Here is a 15,650-nt window from a genome sequence, read left to right as displayed (position 1 = left end):
CAACAAGTTGGGCAACAGCTACTGACCAACAGGCAACTGTTCAACGCAGCTCAAACCACACGAAGCCCACACAAGACCTGAGACGCCATGCTGCCCGGTCAGTGCAAACCCTCTGGGGTTCTGCAACAAAGATAACGGGAATATTATCTTAATATCTTGCCTACAAGAAAGCTGGGGAGGGGCTGTTTGCAAGGGCACAGAGCGACAGGACGAGGGGCAACGGCTTTAAACTAGAGCGGGGCAGGTTTAGATCAGCCATGAGGATGAAGTTCTTTCCACTGAGGGTGGTGGGACACTGGCCCAGGGTGCCCAGAGAGGGGGTGGAGGCCCCATCCCTGGAGACATCCAAGGCCAGGCTGGATGAGGCTATGAGCAACCTCATCTAGTTGACGATGTCCCTGCTCACTGCAGGGGGTCGGACTGGGTGGCCTTTGGAGGTCCCTTCCAACCCAACACATTCTGTGGTTCTATGATTCTATGATTACTGGGAAACTGAGACAAACCGGTGCTCCCAGTTTGGTCCCTGACTGCAGAAGCGCTGTAGCTGCTTACCAGGACTGAAAGCCCTGGCCACCCACAAGGGAAAATGACATATTTGCTTTGCAGTCCAACAGTTGCTTTTCCAGTGCTCCGTGTGACAGCCCAGAGATGTCCCTAGGTGTGCGCCGTGCTCCATCGTCACTCCCTTGTCCACGGGGCCAAGCAGCTCAGCAGGGTCGGTTCCATGTGAACTTCTTTCTTATTGCAGGTTTTCCTAGCCTGAAACGGAGGAAAAAAAATGGTTCTACAACTAATAATAGAAGCTGTGAAGAGTTAAAATGTCCCAGGAGTAGAAGAAGCTTTGATTCATTTCTCCACATAAAAAGTTTCTAATTATACTGAGTCTTATCTCTGTGCGAGAGTGGATTCATAACTCTGCCTTTGTCCTTGATGTGCTCAGCAGCAACGGCCAGATTTCGGACGGAGCAGGGATGACAGTTTCAGAAAGAAAAGCGGTTCCCGGGCATCCTTCAGGGAGGAGGGGCACTCATCCGAAGCCTCAGGAGCCCCGGAGATGGGTATTGAGTAAAAGCACAGATTTTGATGAAAATGCAGGCATAGCTCTAGCCATGGAGCGGCTGACCTCCCAAGGTCTGATCCCGAGCCGAAGGGTCCATCCCCAGGAGCTGCCGGTGCTTGCACAGCACGCTCGCACAGCACGGATTAACGCGCAAACGGGAAACCCTCTCTTCTCACCATCATCAGAGTCAACAGCAGCCCTACGCGCCCCAGCTCGGCGCTGCATCCCCGCTTCCCAGGCGTCTCCTGAGAGCGCGGGAGAACGCACCGGCGCTTCTGTCAGGACAAACCAGTCAGCCAAGCACTTAAAGCAGCACTCAAAATCTCCTTGCATAACTTCCGAAACAAAAGGCTGCCCGGGGAGCCGTCCTGCGGAGGCAATCAAACACGCTCCCTCTTGCTCCCTCCCACACGGAGGGCACGTTATCGTGACGGGTTTCTGCATCGCATTTCCACCTCGGGTTTCTGTCGAGCGCGCAGGCACAGGCATCCACACGCACACACGCTCTCTCTCCCTTGTTTTTACACAATGCCCGTAGTCGAAAAATTACACAATTTGCAGTTCGACGCAGATAGGAGACACCATTCAAGATGCAAGTTCTACATAGCCCAGTTAGCGACAACAGCAACATCAACGGTGACGAAAACCTGCTGCCGTAGGCCACGTCGACCACGGGGACCACAATATGGGATAAACGCTCTTGCACCCAGCAGAGAATGAGCCAAGAGAGAGCCTGTTCCTCTCCCAGACCCCGCACCCGGCAGCAGCCAGCTCTGAAGGCTGATTCCAGTCCTGTCCAATACATTCCAGTCCTGTCCAATATATTCATCAACGACCTGGACGAGGGGATAGAGCGCACCCTCAGCAATTTGCTGATGACACAAAACTGGGCGCACACACGCCTGGCCGCTCCGCAGGCATCCTCCTTGCTCCTCCCCAGCCTCTGCAGCACCAGGGACGGTAGAGGAGATGTCCCCGCCTGCTGCCTTCAGGCTCCGCTGGTGGACCTCCGAGGTTTCCCGATCCCTTTTTGACCCTGCCGTTACCGTCTTTCCTCTGCCTCCCCCAGCAGCAAGTTCCTCGCTTTCTCTTCCTGCTGTGTAAAGATGAACTTGCTTTTATCTGCTTTAAACTGCTCTCCTTCTAGACCCATCAAGTGCACGTAGTTCTAGTACTGTGGGATTTGGTGAAAGACAGCTCTGCCTTCATCTCACTCACCACCTCCATGATGTCACAAACCTCAGCCACATTCCCCCTCGTACCACCTTCTCCTCTGCGAACTCCAGCCCTTCTTTCCAGTCTCGTAAGGCAGTTGTTTCATAGAATCAGAGAATGGTTCGGGTGAGAAGGGACCTTAAAGATCATCTCATCCCCCACCCTGCCCTGGGCAGGGACACCTCCCACCAGCCCAGGTGGCTCCAAGCCCCGTCCAACCTGGCCTTGAACCCCTCCAGGGATGGGGCAGCCACAGCTTCTCTGGACAACCTGGGCCAGGGGCTCACCACCCTCACAGCCAAGAATTCCTTCCCAATATCCAATCTAAATCTCCCCTCCTTCAGTTTAAAACTGTCCCCCCTTGTCCCATGGCTCCCCTCCCAGTTCCAGAGTCCCTCCCCAGCTTTCCTGGAGCCCCTTGAGGGACTGGAAGGGGCTCCAAGGTCTCCCCGGAGCCTTCTCTTCTCCAGGCTGAACCCCCCCAGCTCTCTCAGCCTGTCCCCACAGCAGACGGGCTCCAGCCCTCCCAGCATCTCCGGGGCCTCCTCCGGCCCCGCTCCGACAGCTCCGTGTCCTTCTTGTGCTGAGGGTTCCAGAGCTGCTCGCAGCGCTCCAGTTGGGGTCTCACCAGAGCAGAGCAGAGGGACAGAATCCCCCCCTTACCCCCCAGCCCACGCTTCTTTTGAGGCAGCCCAGGGTGCGGGGGGTTTCATCCCCTTGCTCATTTTGGCTGCTTCTCCGCACCTCTCTCTAACTTGAGATGCCGAGGCCAGAGCTACGCAAGGCGCAAGAGAGCTGCAAAGCGACGCCTGGTGTCTCCACGAGGATGCCCAAGACACTGTTGGCTTTTTGGCTGCGGTCGCGCACTGAGCTGATGCTCTCAGAGAGCCACCGGTGGCTCCGAGGGCTCTTTCCTGAGCCGTACGGGCCAGTTCCAAATTCAGCATTGCGCAGCAGAGTTTGGAGGGAGTTAAACAGAGGAACGCTTGGCGCAACCTGCTGCGGCCGCCTCCGGGAGCAGAGACCTCATGAAGTTGGACACGGGAGCGGAGAACACTTGAAAATGGAGCACATTCCTAATGCAGCCCCCTGTCCTGCAGGTCTCCGGCTTCCTGAGCCAAGGGTCTAGCAAGAACCGGGGGTAAGAGAAAAGCACCTTTTTGCCCAGGCTAAAGTTGACCACCCTGGACCTAAGGTCTGGTTCCAAGTGAGCCCAGAAGTTTCCAGAAAGACCTGGGGTGGTCACGGACAAGGAGGATTTTTGATCGCAAGGAGCAGATAAGACACGTTGGGTAGACACAAGAGTAATTAATTACAGGAGAAGCAAATTATTTCAGTGCTACCGCACACGGCAGCACAAAACCCAGCTGGAACGGGAACAGTCCAAGCCTCCTCAGGCCATTTACCCCTATGGCAGATGGGGATTAGCAGCCTCCTAAGCCAGGCTAAGGACTCCACAGTTAAGGGTGTAGTTTGCGCTCATTTATAAGCCCGATTTCACAGCCTATATTTCTCCAAAAAATTCTTTGCGTTTGAATTTCACACGCGTTATCTGCGGCCGGAGCAGAATTTTGTGAAAATGTGAGCTGAAAGGAGGAGAGAGGAGGGATGAGAGAGAGGAGAGAGAAGACAAAGTCTTTCTATTCCAAGAAATGTCTTCTCCGCAAACAGCTTGGCATTTATGGCTCTTGGAGAGCAATTCCTGATGTCCAAGGATGAGATCAACCCAAAGCTGAGGGAGAGAGCACCATCCTAATCCCACCAATTTCAGGACAGCTGGGTGTCTGCTACGTAAAGCCTGCGTTCGTGACAGGAGAGTAAAACTGGGGCCACCGGCAAGAGTTACTGATGTGTTCCTGGACACCACGGCTCCAAAGTATCTGCTCTTATTCCGGGTTTCCTCACGTAAACGTCCTTCTGTCCTCAGCCACCAGCTCACACCTTAAGCTGTCCCGTCTCCCCTTGAACCCAGGGTCTCTGCAGGTCTCCAACACGCAGAAGGACCGACCATTTACTCCCACCTTATTTCTGACCTTTCAACCAATTATTTATCCTTTCCAGCGCTTTTCTTCTTATCCTCTGGCTCCTTATTTTCCTTATGGCCTTCAGTAAAGGACATTGTCGGAAGCATTTCGGGAATCCCAATAGAGTCTGTTCGATAAATTAGCCTTGTCTGAGCCATCAGAGAACTCCACTGCCTCTTTCCCCGTGAATCACGTACATCCATTTGCCCACAAAGACCATTCTGTGGCATTTGGGGTGTTATGGGGTAAACAAAAGTCAACCAGATCTTTTCTGGAGCTCTTTTTCAAATTTTCCACACTTTCCAGCCTTTAGATGCAACGACAGTTTGAGAAAGCGCTTGCACACCACCATTTCTAATTCAGCAGTCTCATTCTTGCCTTTCTTAAAAGCTCCGAAGCAAGACAACCAGCCCGGGTGTTTTATCCCTGTCCATTTCATCAATTGGATCCATAATCTCTGCTCCGGGCTTTTCAGTTTTGAACGTACCCTCTGATGAGTCCCCACGAAGGTTAATTACAGCATGGGAATCTCCGCGTTTTCTTCTACAATCAACAATAACGCAAATAATTGCTTCAGCTTCTCTGCAACGGGCTTGTCTTTTCTAATTGCTCCTTTTATACTCTGATCATGGGCTGGCTCCGTCAGCTCCTTGGCACGCTTCTTGTTGCAGATACATTGGAGGAAAATCTACTCTCTTCTTCTTTAGCTGTTTTTTCAGATTCTTTCGGCGTGCCCCGTGAGCCAGGAGCTCAGTGATGCGTAGCCGACGCAGGGACGCAGTACTGCTGTCATCCTATCTAGGTCGGGCCTTTCTTCCCACAAGGTTTCTCTGGTTTTACTGGGACAGTTACCCTGCCCACTTCCTCCAGTTTACAACCCTCTGCCAAAGAGCAGCACCTGGCTTACGGTGCCGCGGGGATTGTCCACCTTGCCCAGGTTTCCGATACGCCTGTTGTGTTCATGTCTTCATGGGTCACGGCAATTCCAGGCACAACTACAGGTTGGGCAGAGATGGCTTGAGAGCAGCCCTGAGGAGAAGGACTTGGAGCCTCATCCAGCCTGGCCTTGGATGCCTCCAGGGACAGGGCCTCCACCCCCGCTCTGGGCAACCTGGGCCAGTGTCCCACCACCCTCAGTGGAAAGAACTTCTTCCTCATGGCTGATCTAAACCTGCCCCGCTCTAGTTTAAAGCCATTGCCCCTCATCCTGTCGCTCCGTGCCCTTGCAAACAGCCCCTCCCCCAGCTTTCCTGGAGCCCCTTGAGGGACTGGAAGGGGCTCCAAGGTCTCCGCGGAGCCTTCTCTTCTCCAGGCTGAACCCCCCCAGCTCTCTCAGCCTGTCCCCACAGCAGAGGGGCTCCAGCCCTTTGATCATCTTGGTGGCCTCCTCCGGCCCCGCTCCAACAGCTCCATGTCCTTCTTGTGCTGAGGGTTCCAGAGCTCTCTGTTGTCTTATTTTCTGGCCAGGTCCCTGGGGAACCACACTGCTGGGGACGTGGCTGCTTTAACCATGCAGAAGATGTCACAACAAGCAGAGCTGGCACGTAAAAAAACCGTCTCATTTCACAGGAAAGCAAAACTGAGATACAGATTTGCCTGTTCAGTGGCTTGACGTTTATCTTGTGTCACAGACTCAGTCATTCAGGAAAAAACGTGTCATATTCCTGTTACCTGCCCTTTTGTCACTAGCCTACAGGCGTGAGCCCAGGCACGGCAGAGAGGGTTCCTGCCCTCATGCTCCTACTCATGTAGGAAATGCCACCACCCCCTTGAGGAGCCAGAGCCAAGAGAAGCTGCGAAACACAGAAAACAAAGCAGAGAAACCAGTGTTATCACCAAACCCAATGAGACAGAGCTTCTGGGACCACCTGAGACCTTCCACATGGACAGACTGAGCAACCTTTCCATGTCCCCTCCGGTCCGCCAGCTACTACATCCCATCTCTGCCTGAATTCACGTCGCTGATTTCGCGTAACTGAATTCATCCTGGTCCTTCACCCACGGACAGGACACACCAGGCGGTTTTGACTCACACATCCCTGGAAATGGAGACGTTTCCATCCTGGACTGAACTTTCTGGCCCGTGATTTTTACCGTGAAGTCGTCTAATCCCATTTGGAACAAACTCTGCTTCGCGTGAAGGCGGATTCGCGTGAAGGAGATGCAAACGGGTCGCAGCCATCCGTGCGCCCGCTTCTCACGCGGTGGGAAATGGCGAAACATTTCCTCCCCCATCTCCTACCACAGGTGTCTGCCACGCTGCCTTCAATTCACCCCATCCCAAGCTGGGCGCTACCCCGTGAGCCGTCCTTTATAGAGAAGCCAAGCTCTGGCCTCCTTGCCAGAATTTCTCCACCTCCTCCAGTCAGCTCCGCTGCCAGCTGCAACAACTGCGATCCCCACCCTGCACACACCACTCTTTCCTCTGAATTTGCCTTCGCCTGTATTTGAATTGAATGTAAATCTGCCATTTCATGCACGAGCATCATGGGACCCTCTTCAGCTTCTTGCATTCAGCCCTAGATTTGGCTCTCCTGAATCATTTATTTTTTTCCCTACAAATTTGCCAGCTCGCTATTCAGCGAGCATCCTGAACGTCCTCTCCGCATCCTCTGTGAATGCACGGATCGGCATGAATACCAGCACGGACCTCTGTACACTGCCACCGGCACCCGCTGCCACCGTGAAAATGGGCTCGATACTCCTGCAAACGGTTATTAATCTACGGGCCTGCCCCCTCACCCCTTGAAAAGTTTGTTTTCTTGTAGGTCACTGACGCAGGAACCCGCTCAAAACACGTGAAGCCCCATGTACAAGTGCGCTAGCTGGACATCAGCCTGGCCCACCAGGTCGCTCACACCTTCAGAGAGCTTGGAAATGCTCCTGAGCTTTGACTTCCTTCTCTAAGAGCCCAATAAAACTCTTCCCCAATACACTGTATTCATTCAAGCACCTAACAAAATTATTCTACGTTGCTGTTCGTAACAACTCAGAATCGTGGAGTGGCTTGGGTGGGAAGGGATCTTAAAGATCATCTCGTTCCAACGCCCCTGCCCTGGGCAGGGACACCTCCAACTAGACCAGGTTGCTCCAAGCCCCGTCCAACCTGGTTGAACATTTCCATGGAAATGTCCTTGAGGCTGTTTGGACACTAACTCTGGTTCCTAAATCAGTCCATGACTCCTTTCACTCATTAACATCACGTTCCTGCATCCCTCCAAGATGGGTTTAGGCATTAAAGCACAAGCCCCTTCGCAGCTGAACACTACTGTGTTCCTCTGGCACCGTTGGGTGGCTGCTCTTGACTTGGGCAATGCATTGATGTGCTCCAAAACCTCTTCACCGACACTTCCCTGTGAGGGAGTCCCTCAGCCCCATCTCCCACTGCACAGCAAATGAAGGAACCTTCCTGGGACGAGCGGTAACACAAGGCACTCGTTTGCTTCTGCACGGTAGCTTTGTTTTCTTCACGTGTCCTCCCCGCTCCTGATGCGCACACCTCAGGACAGAGCTGCCTGGACGTCTTCCTGAAAATTGGCCTCGTCAAAGGACTTTTAACCTCTAAATATACATAGTGCCAGAATACAAACGAGAACAAAATGTCTCTGGAAATAGGGGAAACTCAGACTGGTGTCCCTGCGGAGTGAATTTGTCCTTCAACCCCAGCACAGCAACTTTGGGTGGTTTCCTGGCTTCTAAAACACTCCAGTCCCTCCTGCAGCTCTGCAAAGGCTCCTTCTTGGCTGTCAGAGTCCGGCTGGGCATCGGCTGCCCAGGACCCTCACCACGCCTGGTCTCTCGCCACGGAGCACCCTCTGCCCGCTCCCGTCGTCCCTCCGCTCCCGCAGCCCCACCAGCTGCTCCAGATGGTCCCCCTGACCCACCACTCGCCCCCAAAACCACCCAGCGGCCACCATCTGCCACAGCAGAGGACAAGGACCATCGGCTCAAGACCTTCACGTGGCAGCTTTAAATATTCTCCATGGCAGAGCCAAAGATTTTCCTCATTTAGCTGCTCCCTTTAATTTCCTTTTAACTGGCTTCCTCTTTTTAATGTCATTTAAATACTTCTAATTCCTGCTGCCGCCGCAGCCAACTTTTTTGGCTCTTTCTCCTCGCAAGGAATGTCAAATTTGAGTACTTTACATTCAGTATTAAAAAAAAAAAAAAAGCATATCTTTGATAGACAGATGATTCTGTGATATATTGATCCAGGTTCTGTGTATTACTCTGGAATAAATCAAAAGTTACTTCTCCCCTTGGAAGGTCTTTCACCGGTTGCTCCCCAGATCGCCATTTATGGTGGCTAAAACTCATTTTCTCCCCCAAAACAGAAGCAGCCTCAAATTTTGCCCAGTTGTTCAAGGCATTTCCCCCTAAGAACAAAACTCTCATTTTCAGTAGCTGAGGATTGCGAAGCTGGATCTATAAAATGTCAATGTTTCATGGATTAAACCATTTTAACTAACAATTTATCTCACTTATTACATGCTCAGGTGACTAACTAGTTCTGGAGCTGATACCGTCTCCTTATAACCGAGCTTTTGAATTATGCTCTGAAGTTTGAGAGTCACCAAGGAGAAAGCGCTGTTGCATCTGTCTTCTTCTGTTAATTTTTCTGCCAGCTTTCCAAAGAACATTTTCTTTTTGACTGGCATTTTGCATTGTTTTGTTTGCAGCTATTTAAATGCATTGTTTTGACACCATGCACATTTATACTCAATACACCATTAATTGGGGAGAAACTCATCCCTTCGCAAAAATAAAATCCTCCAGAATAAATCCCTACGCTGTTTGCAACGTTTTCCACACCGAAGCTACAGAAACCCATTGTTCAAAGGGCAACGGAGGCTCCAGGGGGGTCTTCAAAGCTCTGCCGTACCTGTACCAGCGTATGGAAAAGCATTCTGCCCATCCCGAATTGCCAGCCAGGATCCGGAGTCAGCTCGGAGCTGTGCGGCAAGCCAGGAGCTAATAAATGTCACCGCATCCGCACAGAGTCGATTAGAAACGGCCATTACACAGAATCATAGAATCCTAGAATTGCCGAGGTTGGAAGGGACCTTTCAGCTCATCGAGTACAACCATCACCCTAACCCTGACAAAAACCATCACTAACCCATGTCCCTAAGCACCGCGTCTGCACGGCTTTTAAATCCCTCCAGGGATGGTGCCTCCACCACAGAATCACAGAATCACAGAATCACAGAACCACAGGATGGTGGTGGTCGGAAGGGCCCTCTGGAGATCACCCAGTCCCACCCCCTGCCAGAGCAGGGTCACCCAGAGCAGGGGGCACAGGAACGCGTCCAGGCGGGGTTGGGATGTCTCCGGAGACAGAGACCCCACCACCTCTCTGGGCAGCCTGGGCCAGGGCTCTGCCACCCTCACAGCAAAGAAGTTCCTCCTCGTGTTGAGATGGAACTTCCCATGGGCAAGTTTGTGCCCGTTACCCCTTGTCCTGTCGCCAGGCACCACTGAGAAGAGCCTGGCCCCATCCTCCTGCCACCCTCCCTTGAAGTATTTGTAAGTGTTGATAAGGTTCCGCGCTTAGTCGTCTTTTTTCCAGCCTGAAAAGCCCCAAATCCCTCAGCCTTTCTTCATCAGAGGTGTTCCAGTCCCCTCACCATCTTGGTAGCCTGTAATCCATTTGGATTTTGGCCACCAGCCTGCGCAGCGCAGGCCACGCCGCCTCTCCGAACTCCCACTGAAGGTGAACGGACTGGCGGAAAAACTTTGTTTGTAATTTGAAAATGACCTGAGCGGGTTAATCTGCCTCGGGAATTCACTCTGATGGTCAGGACCTTATTCCAAATCCCAGCCAGCTTCCAGCCATCAAATCCTGCTCCAGTTACTGCTGTCCTCCAGACTGGAAGACCTGTTAACAGAGCAGGATTTTTTTGCTGAGACACTTAGGTACCATGGCTAAGTAAGCCCTTAATGCTCTTAGAAAGTCAATAGTTAAAGTAGATAAAGGTTACCCGATACTCCAGTGACCTCCAAATCTTCCCTGGTCACTGCGTCTCAGAACAGCACCATCCATCGTTGGTTCCTCCACAGCTAACGCCTAATGCTACGTTCAGCCTTATTAAAGCATCTATCGAGCTCCAGCTGAGCAAATCACCAGCCCCAACCATTTTGTCATCTGCACAGCGCACCAGAGACACTGGAAGAGGGGAGATTGAGATGAGATGTGAGGCAGAAATTCTTGGCTGTGAGGGGGGTGAGCCCCTGGCGCAGGTTGCCCAGAGAAGCTGTGGCTGCCCCATCCCTGGAGGGGTTCAAGGCCAGGTTGGACGGGGCTTGGAGCCACCTGGGCTGGTGGGAGGTGTCCCTGCCCAGGGCAGGGGTGGAATGAGATGATCTTTAAGGTCCCTTCCCACCCAAACCATTCTCTGGTTCTATGACACAACAGACCACACAGCTGGTGGAAGCCAGGCTGAACTCACCATACAACCCTGCCGCGTTTGGGGTTTGGTGTCCTCTCCTGTCCTCTCTGCTGCTCTGGGCTGGCTGCGGTCAGCCAGGAATAAATCCTGCTTTGATGAGAATGGGTTCGAATGAGATAGTTCCTAGATGTAGCAAAATTCCAGTTCTGGGAGGAATCCCCAAGCGCGGCCGTGGGGTTCTGGCTCCTGACACCCAGCCGAGCTGTGATCCGACTCACAGCAACGTGGCTGGGGAGTAACTACCAAAGCCTCAACAGAATCAAGGACGAGATATTTCTGTAGAGAATATTTCTGTAAAATCGGCTTGGTTGCAGGTTAACGAGTTCGATAAAAGCCTGCCCTGGTCTGGAACAAGCATTACAAACACCCAGGCAGTAAGCAAACGTAGGTGAATTGCCTGGACCTTGATCTTGATAGAAAAAGGAGTTACGGAAGTCAAAGAAATACCGAAACATCTGGTGGCAAGCTCTGCAGGACAGCTGGAGCAAGCCACAAAGAGAAGCAGTCAAACACCTAGACACGATCACATCCCCGCAAGGCTCTATCTCCCCGCCCAGACGGCTGCGGAGAAGTGGCAGGCTCGCCGCTTTGATGAGAGAGATCAAAATGGCACGAGACTCCGGCAAAAGTGCGATAACGGCGGACGACAGGAAGGGACTTGAACCACCCACATGCAAACACACGGCACGGTGGGAGGCGGTTCAGGTTCAGAGCATCTCCACGCTGCTGCTCCGTGCGATGGCTCACCAGGAGCAAGGAGAGGAGTGGGGAGAAGTGGGGAGGCCGTTCTTGACTTCTTTTTAAGCGGCACACGGGAGCGAATCCATAAAGTAGCTGAGACGCTGCGGAACAGCAGCCCCAGCGCTCTTCAATTCGGCGTTGCACAGGGAAGCCGGGGCCAAAGAGACACTAAACGGAAGCAAACGCTAAAAATCAGTGTGAGGCTAATTAAGCGAAGCCTAAGTGGGTTTTGAAGAGCAAAATCAGCAAAGGTATAAAAACAAACAACAGGGCTGAGCATGTCAAAAAGCCATCAGGAAAACACGGGGCCGGGAGACTGTCAAGAGGTTAAAGGAAGCAATTACGGGAGATGAGGATATCGCAGAGATGCTAAATGACTCTCCTCCTTCCATCTTCCACACCTTCCCCAGAGATTTCTATGCCTTTGCAGAGCCTCCAAGGAGATACTATCCATGGCTGGGGCTAGGAAACACGATTGCTTAAAGGGAAATACGTTACCGAGCCCGTTTGATGATTTCTGACTCCATCTCTCTCTTCATTCTCCCTCCATCCTCCCACCCCACTTCCAGAGAGAGTATCCACTGGAGGCACTACAAAGGAAAGGCAGGAGCTTCTGCTCTGACCCTAAAAGTCAGGAGACAGGTGGCAAGACACCAGAAAAGGCCAAATTTGGATAATCAGAGGGGAAAACCTTCTCCAGAGGTGTAACAAGAGAGCGGTCAACCAGACTGGATTTTTTAGATCGGGGGGTGGGGAGAAATTATAACTGGCATCGCTAAAGTATTTTGGAAAGTGTTTTAGCTCTACATTCCAGCTGGTGGAAATAACACCAGGGTGGTTTATTCTTCCTCTGCAGCATTAATATTAGCTGCAGCCAGGACACGGGGCTGGAAGGTTTTCACGGGGCTGGAAGGTTTTCACGGGGCTGGCAGCTCTTAAACCCATGTCAGCGGGAGGTGAGTGAGATCTGGATGCTTCTGCCCAGGGGTGCCACACCTACGTGGCGTAGCTGAAAAAACCGGTCCCGCACCCGCAGCCTGTACGTCCGTACCTGGCACAGACCTTTACACTCGGCTGAAGGATGCTGAAGGGTCTGGAGGACTCAAGAGAGGCACGTGCCCCCAGGGAGCAAGGAGACCCGGAGGCAAACACGGCTTTGAACGTGACACCCACCTTCGCAGCCCCGCGTTGTCACCAGCACCAGAGACCCAGCGAGATTCCGGCGGGATGGCACTTTTGGGGGTCTCCCAGGCGAAGCGCAGCTGAGGACCACCATCCATCCCGGCCACGGATGTACCCCCACGCAGGGCAGCTCCAGCTCCCGGGGGCTCCGGGACGCCTTGGCAGAGGAGGCTGCGTGACATCAACCCCCTCGGCCGTTTGTTAACACTCGGTCCCCGGCAGCGGCAGATGCTCTGAGGCTGAATCACAGGGATTTGTTGCGGCGAGAGTCGCCTCGGCACCTGCTGCACGCTGAGCGCCTCCTCTTCCTCTGCCGCCGGCCCCCTGCCCTTCACCGGCCATCGCCGCCCAGGAGCCGCCTGTGTGACGGAGAGCGTGGGTGCTGCACCCGCGGAGGCAGGGGACACCCTGCTGCCACGCACCTGCCTGGCGGGAGACAGAGAAAGGGTTAAAAGCACCGCCTGGAGCTACGGAGGCTCCAGCCTGCGGCAGGGAGAGGGGATGGGAAGGGGGGAGTGGGCTGCGGGGAGCGGGGGGCTGAAGGAGGGGGCTCGGGGCGGGGGGGGTGCTCCGTGCACTGCGATTATCTCCGGTGACGAAGCCGCCACGCCGCAGGCGAAGCCGCCACGCCGTAGCCAGCGGCGCGTCCTCCCAGCCTCCCTCCTCCGGCGAGGGAACCGCCACACAGCCCCGGGGACACCGCGCTCCCGCACGTCCTCCTCCAGCAAAGACATCTGAGGAGAGGCTGGAGGATCACCAAAGGCGCCAAGAGACCCGCTGTCACCCGAGACCCCCCCTCCCCGGAGGACGCTGCCCCCCCAGGAGCCACCCACACCCTCCCAGGGCCCGATCCGGCATGGTCCCTGTCCATGAGCCATCCCAGGAAACCCTCTCCAGCTCCCCTGCCCCATCTCACCCTCCCACCGGAGCCTCCCTCGCCCAGGATCGTGCCTCAGGAGGAGCAGTGCTCGTATTTGCCCTGCTCCTGGGGGAAGACATGGCATGAGCTGCTCTGGCATCCCCCAGCTTGCCAGAGCCGCTTTCCAAAGGCAGCCCTTCCTCCAGCTAAAGAGCTGGGGAGAGCCGCCCGTGGCCTCACTTGGCCCCACATCTTCCCCAGAGCTCCACACCCTGAGCACCGAAGCGATCGTTGGGGCCAGAGGCAGCTCCTCGAAGGTCAGCTGGATGAGGCCAGCATCACCTTCCGGGCCACAGCCGGACAGAGGGTGAAAACTGAGGCAGAGCGGCGATGCGATCTGACCACCAGAAAGCTGTTCCTCCCACAGCCCCTTCCCACAGAGCCGGTGACTAAGAGAGACATCCCTCTCGCACAGCGTTTGTGCAGGAGAGCATCAGGGTGCGGGAAAGCTCGGTGGAAAAGCACGTGAGGAGGAGTTTACACTGACGTGTGGAATGAATGTACACATTTTTTTCAGACCTACTAAAGGCAAAAAGGGGTTAATTTCTCCCCTAGGGCTGCAGGAGTCCAAGCTAGAAATGTTTGGGCTGGCGCGAGCGAGCGCTCGGGTGCTATCATCTAATGGATGATAACATGGATGGATAACTGGATAAAGGAGTTGCCTGGGAGATGCCATGGGATAGCAAGGGCTGGACGCTGACTTTTAGGGACTGGCCGCCAAGGACTGGAACAAACGCAGATTTCACCCCAAATGGGATTCGGCTGCAAGTCTGAGCGAGGACCGGTGGTGAGACCGGGCAGTACGTGAGCTGCTGCAGTGAAGTCCTCAACCCTGAGGGACCAGAGCCAGGCTGAGCCACCCTGGCGAGCAGGGGTCGCACCCCAGCACCTCAGCTGCAGCCCTTCTGACCCCAGGGAGCACCACGGGGACCGTCCTGTGCTGGAGCTCCTCCGTGCTCAACCGGCTCAACAGCCCGCAGGAGTGGGAGGAAACCAACGCTGGGCCTTCAGCCGCAAGAGCCGCGGGAGCTGCTTTGCAAACCGACATGTGCTGAGCACGTGGCACGGAGGAGGGCAATGCCGGAGGGCGCAGGGCACAGAGGAGAGCGATGCCAGGGCACAGAGGAGGGTGATGCCGGAGGGATCAGGGAGGCCGATGCCGGTGGGAACGTGGCACAGAGGAGGGTGATGCCAGGGCACAGACGAGGGCGATGCTGGAGGGAGCAGGGAGGGTGAAGCCAGAGGGAGCAGGGCACAGAGGAGGGCGATGCCGGAGGGATGAGGGCACACAGGAGGGAGATGCCGGAGGGCAGCCACCCGCGAGCAGTGGCACATGGCAGCAGGCACCGCTGCCCGCCGCTGCCTGACACTGCCTGCACCCCACAGCCCGCGCCAGCCCCCCGGCTCAGCCTGGGGCTCTGCCATGGCCGTCCCAGGCCCACCGGGAGAGCCACCGAGCAGCGGCTCCCGGCCTGGCGGGTAGCCCGGCCCACACCGGGACCAGGCGGCCCTGAGGACACGGCCCGGGGGCTGAACCCAGAGCCGTGGCGGCACTGCGGCCGCCCCAGGCGCCTCGCTGGGTCCGGCGGGACGCGGTGGGCTCCGACAGGGACAGGGCCGTGCCCTGAGGGAGCGCCCAGGGCCGTGCCCTGAGGGAGCCCCCGGGCCAGGCCCTGAGGGAGCGGGACCTCCCGCCGACCATCCACCCGCTCGGGGCGGGATCGGGACCGGGGCGGGGGGGACGGACGGGACACCGTGACAAATCGCGACTCGGCTCGGAGCGGGCCCCCTCAGCCCGGGAGCGGGGACCGCGGGCACCCCCGGGGACCACCCGCACCCCCCCCCCCCCCACAACCGCCGCCGCCCCGCGCCCACCTGCCTCCCGCGGGGGAGCCGCGCATGTGGAGCGCACCACCGGCGCGGCGGGGCGCGGGGGGGGCCGGCGGCCGGAGCGGGCATGTTTACACGGGGGCCGAGGGGGGCGGCATCGGCGCGGCCTCCCCCGCCCCCCCCCCGCCGCCGCGGCGCGAATGGTCTCTTCCTCGCGCTCTATTTAATCC

The 15,650-nt window shown here is 55.5% G+C and overlaps 1 long non-coding RNA gene across 1 annotated transcript in view; it reads right to left on the bottom strand.

Moving 5' to 3' along the window:
• The window catches only part of LOC134526091 (uncharacterized), a 54,800-nt gene extending 39,192 nt beyond the window's left edge, over nucleotides 1-15,608 (bottom strand). Inside the window, exons 1-3 of the long non-coding RNA XR_010073892.1 lie at nucleotides 15,466-15,608; nucleotides 12,663-13,097; nucleotides 10,749-11,657 (exon numbers count right to left, since the gene is read on the bottom strand). This is a non-coding gene — a long non-coding RNA (uncharacterized LOC134526091). The remainder of the gene's footprint in view (nucleotides 1-10,748; nucleotides 11,658-12,662; nucleotides 13,098-15,465) is intronic.
• Between the last annotated feature and the right edge of the window lie 42 nt (nucleotides 15,609-15,650).

The sequence above is a fragment of the Chroicocephalus ridibundus genome, chromosome 21 (assembly GCF_963924245.1).
Source record: "Chroicocephalus ridibundus chromosome 21, bChrRid1.1, whole genome shotgun sequence".
In the NCBI taxonomy this organism is placed as follows: Eukaryota; Metazoa; Chordata; class Aves; order Charadriiformes; family Laridae; genus Chroicocephalus; species Chroicocephalus ridibundus.
Note: the sequence above shows the minus strand (reverse complement) of the source record. Positions and strands in the feature narration are given on the sequence as shown.